Below are 8,031 nucleotides of genomic sequence, written 5' to 3' on the forward strand. Positions count from 1 at the left end.
TCTTCCAGCAAAATTGGGACAAGCCTATGTTGCAGCTTTGTGTAGACCAGGGTTTGAATTGTGCATTTATTTTTACAAGTAACATAGTCCACACAAGTCTCTTAAAGCACTTGAAACATGGAGTTGTTGTTTAATGCATACAGTGAAGACTACAGTCACACATTTCTGTGAGAGTTGAATAAAATAGTGTATGTAAAGCTCTTAACACAGAGTTTTATACATTATGAGCCCTTAAATGTCAACTGACTGTGCTAGGAAGGAAGTAATAGGTCAAATGCATGTGTTGGTGTCAGAGAGTTCTGCACCTAACAAGGATTGATGGGTGACTTTGGACAAATAATTTTCCCTTTCTGACCTTCATTTTTTCAAGGTGCTCAATGACACCATAAAATACTCATTAAATGTTGTTGTATATTTATATTTATATATTTATTTGTTGTTGTATATTTATATTTATGTATATTTATATATTTATTTGGTTATGTAGAAGTGTCTAGTAAACAATAGCCAAATCTTAGTGTGCTGTCTTATGTTATTCATTACAGGAATCAAAAGTTAAAGTTAGCGAATTTACAAGAGGCTTTACACAAGTATGGGAAATAAATTGTGTGAATTAAAGTTCTCCAGAGACAGAACCAATAAAATATCTATACAATGGTTCACTGTTATCTGAAGTTTCGATTTCTTTGGTTTCAGTTGAAGTCAACCATGGTACAAAAATATTCAATGTGTAATTCCAGAAACAAACAATTCGTAAGTTTTAGAATCGTTCACTGTTCTGAGAAGCATGATGAAATCTTGCAACATTCCACCAGTTAACACTGCCTTTACCATCTCTTGGTCTAGTTTATACACACTGGTTGGTTAGCATTGTCTTGGCTGGTTATTAGATGTGCTGTTGTGGTTATGTTCAAGTAATTTTTATTTTTCTTCATAATGTCCCCAAAGTACAGTAACAATGATGCTGGCAATTTGAATGTGTGCCTCAAAAGAAAGTTAAGTCTGTTCTCAGTTACATTAGCTACTAGAAATCTTCCAAGAGCTAATAAATATTATTTTACTTAGTCTACTAATGGTCAGATTTCCTATTTTTTGCATCTTATCTGTAAAGGTACTTGTGTCAACTCAAGGAACACTGAGATTGAGGGCTATGATTGCAGCATGGTTAGCAGAGGATCTGGGATAAGCCACAAATTCTTCCTTTGAGTGAAAAGGTGAAAGTTCTCAACTGTTATAGCCATATAGAATGCTAATACTGAAGGACAGAAAAGAAGACTGTCTTAAGAGAAGAGCTTCTTCCTCCATCTTTTTGTCATACCCAAGCCCTCAATGGGTTGTATGATGCTCCCTACTTTGGTGACAGTGTCCTCTTTACTCAATTTATCTGTTTCTTCCTTATTCATTTTTGAGAAGTGTTCTTGTTACATACTTTTTACTCCATTAACTTGAATCAGATATTTTGGAAAAAATATCTATGAGGATGCTCCAGAAATATCCTCAAAGACATACTCAAAAATAATGTTTTCCCAGCTCTCTGGGCATTCTTCATCCCAGTCAAGTTGACACATAAAATTAACCATTATAGACATTCTTGGAAATTGATTCCTTTTGGAAAAATAGATATTCGTACTTCTGAGGTAATTAATCACAAATAGCAGATATGTAAGTCTATAAAACAGCAGCACTATCAAAGAAACTTAATAGACCAAAAGTTAAACATACCTTTCCAAAGCAGTAGGGCCAGGCTAAAAGATAGACTAAAAAGTGTGTAACAAGAGCACTCCTTAAGCAAATTTTGGGAATGTATCCAGAGAGAATAATAACTGGACTCATCCAATAATATGCCCTAACCAACACCTGTATAATGCTAGGTGCAGGAGATGGATCAACTAGTTAGTTGCTTTCTGAGCAATAAAACACATACACACAAATGTACATGCACATATACATACAACATGAAAATAAATAAAATAAAGTAAAATAAACAATAAAGGTCAATTCTAAATAGAAATTCTAATTGATGACATTTCCCCACGAGTTCATCCTCTTAAGATTGAACCACTGAGATTCTGCAATTTGGCATACCTCAATGATATTTTGGAAGAGTCCACCTAAGCCAGGAGCAACCTGTCACTGCCTTGTCTTGTTAGAGTGCCTGATAACCTACATAATTAGCAAAGAACTATGGAAGTAAATGCAGATTATAGAAATGGAAATATGAAACAGAATTTTTTTAATAGTTAACAGTCAAGTATTTTCAAACATTCTCTGATTCTCTGGTGTGAAATAAGACCAGACATTGAACAACACAGACATAATCATGACAGGCAAGTTGTGCGAGGTACACGTAGAAGGTAAGCTTGCTGTCTGAGAGTGGGGTGTCACCTCGGGATGAAGGCTCTGTGACTTCTCCAGCAGCATTCACAGGAACTATGGAAGTGTCAGCCAGGCCTATGTACTGTTTGCACTCAGCCTCAAGTCTCAGTTTTAAAATGTGTGAAAATCACCAAATTAGACAGTGTCATGTGAGACCATGAACATTTTTCTTTCTTGTTTTTAATTATTAGAAATTGTAATTGACCTGTATAAGTTATGTCTCCTGCATTGCTTAAATAGTTGAGCTTTGATGAGAACTCTGTTTGTTCTTAATGAAGAAAGGGGTGTTTGCTTCAGTAACTCGAGTGTGACAGAAATGTCAACTATGAAAAACATAACATTTTTATCCCTGAAACAAAGAATAATTTCTCTACTGTGTATTTTTTTTTCACTGCAGCACCATATGATCTCTAACCATATGATCTACAAATCTGGTTCAGTTCACTCAGAAAATCTAAGGGATTAGAAATATTCTTGTTTTTCTTTAATTACCTTGCTCATTTACAAATTAAGTATCTATTTTTTTTAAATAATCAATTTGCATTCAAGTTTGAGTTCCTTCGTGGCAGTAAGCCAAGAACAAAAGAAAATATTATTGGTTAAAAAGGACTATAAATGAAGCTAGGGGAGCCTACTTTATTTTTGTCCATTCTCTCTAATTTTTCTGTAGGAGGGGTTGTTTTTAATGTCTTTTCAGCCATTGCTGCATCTATCCTCCTATAAACTTTAGGTAAGACAGCTGCAGATCTTGAAATTCTGCATTTTCTACATCAGCAAAACTTAGAGTCTGCTATGAGAGTGGTGTGATTCTGTTTAATCACAGTGTTATATAACTCTGCAGATTCTCTAAGGTGTAATGATATTTAGAGGTGACAGTAAAAGCATTACAATTCTACCAAGTGTTATACAGAGAAACCATGAACAGAAAAGGCTGAACTTTCTCAAACAGCTAGTGGGAACATAATGAAGTATTTTTTTTTTCTTTACAACATTTTGATCCAACAAAAATAGCTAGTTGAGATTTTGGTCACAAACTTGAGATGCTGTTATAATATACCTACTAAACTGACAAATAAATCCTGCATACTATTTATGCATTTTCAGTACTTTCATAGAATATACATCAAGTAGCAATTTAAAAATTCAGATGTACTAGCTTATTTGAATGAAAAATATATTGATACATTTAGAGAACCTGCTTCATTCCTTGAACTACCTTCATTTTGCAATGTTCACAAATTTATGTTTCATCATGACATTAATATTATTTGTAGTGATATTTAGGTCATGTTTATAAAAGTATTTCTAATAATATTCTTGTACAATATGATAAGCTCAGAAATCTACAATTTTACAGGTAATAAAAATTATGTCAGAGTGAACATTTTAAAATGAAGATAGCATTCCATGCCATTCTGACTTTCTAAAGATTCCCCAGAAATCATGTGCTAGCCAAGCATATCAGTATGACATACACAAGCACATACTGGGATTTTAAAATGCAGTAATGAAGGCTGTGGTATCAATGCAAGGATAGATTCTCAGATCTCAGGAACAGATTAAGCAGATTCTCAAAGAAAATCACACAATTTATGACAATAATGGGATCCAGGGCTGTGGGGAAAGAACAGTATTTTTAATAAAGAGTATTGTATCCAACTGAATATGCATATAAGAAGAAAGTAGTTTTTTGTCACCATTTATTTTGTTTCATGAAGAAAAATCACTTCCAAATAGTGGATCTAAATGTGAATGGCAATAAATAATAAAGAATTCAGAAATTAGCATAGAATAGTTTCTTCATTTTGAATAGCCTAAGACCTCTTGAAAAAAAAATATTCAGAAAGCCTTAACCATAAGGAAGAAGCTACAAATATTAAGATAATTCGACTAAGGGCTTTTTAAAATCAAAATACAACATTAAGAGAATGAAAACGCAAGCTACAAAGCAGGTGAAGACATTTGCAATACATTTAAGTGACCAAGAACTTGAATACATTTATATGTTAATCTACTAAAAATTAATATAAAAGTATAAACCATTTAAATTTCATAAGTGTATATTCCACACACACACACACACACACACACACACACACAATATCTAAATAGGAAAGGGCGCTCATTCTTATCAATCATCAGGAAAATGTAAATTAAAACTGCAATGAGATATTATTACATGCCACCAGAAGAACTTTTGCTATGGAAACTAAAGATAGACATGATCTACAACACACCAATTTCACTTCTACATATATTATAACTAAATTTAGACCTTAGTGCACTTAAAGACATATTTAAGAATATTCAGAGCAGCATTACTGATAATAATCAAAGATAGAAACAACACAATCCCTCATCAACACTAAATTGAATACACAGAATGTTCATGCATGGAAATTTGTAGACCAATGAAAGAGAACAAAGAATGCTAAACACTAGCACATGGATGAATTTCACAAACAGAATATTATTCAAAGTTTGCCAGACACATTCTGTTGCTATCTACATAAAGTTCACAACAGGGAAATCTATGATATTTGAAAACAGATAGTTGGTTACCTGTGAGAGAAGAGAAGAACTACCTATAAGGTGGGACTTAGTAGATTCTGATGATATTATTTATTGGCCTGTGTGATTAATCCAGGGTTTCACTTGGTGAAAATGCAACCATTTGCATACTTTTCACTTACTCGTTTGCTTTTGGGTTTTTGTTTGTTCCTTGGTGGTATACTGGAGATGGAACAGGGGGCCTCTATCATGCCTAGTTCATACTCTCCCAGTGAGCCCAGATTCTATACTTTTCATTTCTTTGCTTTGCTATAAAATGCACTCCAATAAAAAGTTTATTAAATAAAATATGTGTATGATATATAAGTAAATTATCTTAAAACTGCAATATAAGATAAATTATGCGTGGCACAATTCAACTTCCTTTCAAGGAAAACAGAAAATTATAAAGTAGCAAAAAAGCATGCTGTGAGAATGAAATATCAGTAGAATTACTAGTATTTTGGATCTTTTCACAGGGAACTGATTCCTGCTGTCTACAGAGGAATGTAACACGAGTCAGTTTGTAGATTTTTGTTATCCCTGGTTGACTTCATGAAGTACGCTGGCATCGTTGGAGCAAGAAGATAATTCTTCAATACTTGCTCCAAAGGAAGTGGTTCCTTGAATTTATATAATCTAAATCTCTTTCAACTTTACCGTATTAAAAAATCTCTTTCATTTCATAAACTTTTTCCTGCTTCCATCACAATCCGAATAAGCACTGTGCAATATTTTCAAGAGACAGAAAGGAACAAATTTTGGTTATTTGTTCTTTAGGACTTCTTTCAACCATGTCCTAGAATTACAATATACTTTCCTAGGCCTCCTATGTAGTTTGTTTGCTTCACTTTTTACACCCTGTGTAAACCACCACTTGAAATCCTTTTGAGATGGGGATGCACAAATATCTTAGAAACTAAAGGAGAATTTTAGAAATATTAAATAAACTATAGTAATGAATACAAGAGAAAATCACTAGGTAACGTGACATAATGAATATGAGATGAAAAATTATAAATTTATATCATAATTACCCAATTTTTTATAAAGTGTTCCAAGGCAAGAATAGCAAATGCATGCCACTAGTTATTTGCTTCCCTCAATGTATCCACACTGCATCCCACACAGATGATAGATAACACTTACTTACCAGGATTATTGTTTTTTGCTGAATCTAAATATATTAGAGTTTTCAATGCTATGATCCAGAGAACTTTCAGCAATTATTGACCCAAGAATTCAAGCTCAATATCCCATAAGCTACAAGAGAATTTAAGAATCACCGTGTAGGGTAGCCATTCTTAAAAATATAAATTGTTGTAAGGAAGAATTGATATCATATCACCATTTGATTAATCCAAAGTAGAGATTAATGCAAACCAAACAGCTCTATATCTTCCATTTGAGAGTCTCCCTCTTAAAACATACCCAATATTTATTTTAGTTCCTATTGTTCACATTGCTGCTATTTTAGAGGTTTGTTTGCTTCACTTTTTAATATCTTTAAACTAATACATCTAATTTTAATAAATTAGGTCAAAACATCTTTGAATAATCAAATGCTTCTGATCTGCCTAATACAAATGTTTGTTTATTTCACTGTTATTTTGCTCCATTACCACTTTAAATTAAGCTTTCTAAATTACAAACAAAAAACTCAAGAGATCTTATGTAGAATGGTAAAAGCTGTGTACGTGCCCCAGAAGAAAAGCCATTCTTTCACTGTGGTGATATGCTACATTCATGGCATCTGATAGAGTTAGAATCATATTTCTGAGTGAAGAAACAGGAAAGGTAAATCTTAAAATATATCAGGATAGGATAGTAGGATAGTATCCATCCTCCTTTGTGAAATGAATATAAGACATACCCATTTAGCTAGGTTCTGACTCACAAAAATCTAACATAAAAAATATCTGAGTGTCCTTAGGTTCATTCACTCTTAATGACATGGAGAAACATTTAAGATGTGTTGGTTTTTACTGTAAGAGTTTTGCCTTGGAAAAAGTAATGGAAAAATGTGCTCTAATACCTTCCATTGAATGATAAGTGAAAGTCTATAACACTTTGAACATTTTATGACACTAGTCTTAGAAATAACAAAAGCAGGGGCTGGGGTTGCGGCTCAGCAGTAGAGTGCTCACCTGGCACAGGTGAGGCCCTGGGTTCAATCCTCAGCACCACATAAAAATAAATAAATAAAATAAAGTTTAAAAAAGAAAGAAAGAATAAAAGCAGTTCAGCATAATGGGCTGATAAATGTTTTCTAATGACTCTTTTTGTATCAAACTGATACTTTTGGTTAAAATAGAATGGGTTGCCTTATTTAAGAGAATGGGGCCCAAAATCTGTTTACATTTTGTGGACATTCTCAGAAGAGTTCTATTATTATAGCCTAAATGGTTCAGGTTAAGTGCTATAACTCACTGCAGGAAAAATTCAGAAAATGCTACAAATATAAAGAAATTTTCTTTCTTAAAAGAGCATCAGGACCTAGCATTGTTAATGGATTCCTACTTAAGGAAGAAGATTTTACTGGAATTAGAGAACAATAGACTTTCTCCAAAACTTGTAAGCCTCTAAGGTTCAATTCTCTCATTTCTATTTATCTTGGTATATAGTAGTTTCCACTGGCATGACTCACCAACACTGGACTTGCTTTACATTTGAATGTAAAAAACATCATCTCAACATTTGGAACAGCTGTTTGATGCATACCCTTTCTATGGGAATTATAAAAATGTACACTTTCCCTTAAACAAGTCAAAATATGTTAGAGTTAGCTTGACAGGGTACTAAATGAGGAGGCCAGAGAAGGCTTAAAAGGCAAAAGGAAGTGTTGTGACCTATTTCTGTGCCTGGGGAAGGTTTAAGATGAACAGGGGGAACTTCAAATAGACTCTAACCAAGTATGCTTCACTGTTCATATTTCAAAAAAAATCCTGTGGTAGATAGTCATGCAACATAAAACGACTAGAACATCACTAAGGTTTACAAAAAACAAATATTTATTTCTTATTTACTTCTTGTATTCACTGACGGTCAATCCTATCTCTATTCTACATTCAGATAACATTTTCCCTGGGAGTCAGGCTGGACTGT

This window comes from Marmota monax, unplaced genomic scaffold (assembly GCF_021218885.2).
Source record: "Marmota monax isolate L192 unplaced genomic scaffold, Marmota_monax_Labrador192_F-V1.1 WCK01_AAM20220418_F8-fsc00018, whole genome shotgun sequence".
Taxonomy (NCBI): Eukaryota; Metazoa; Chordata; class Mammalia; order Rodentia; family Sciuridae; genus Marmota; species Marmota monax.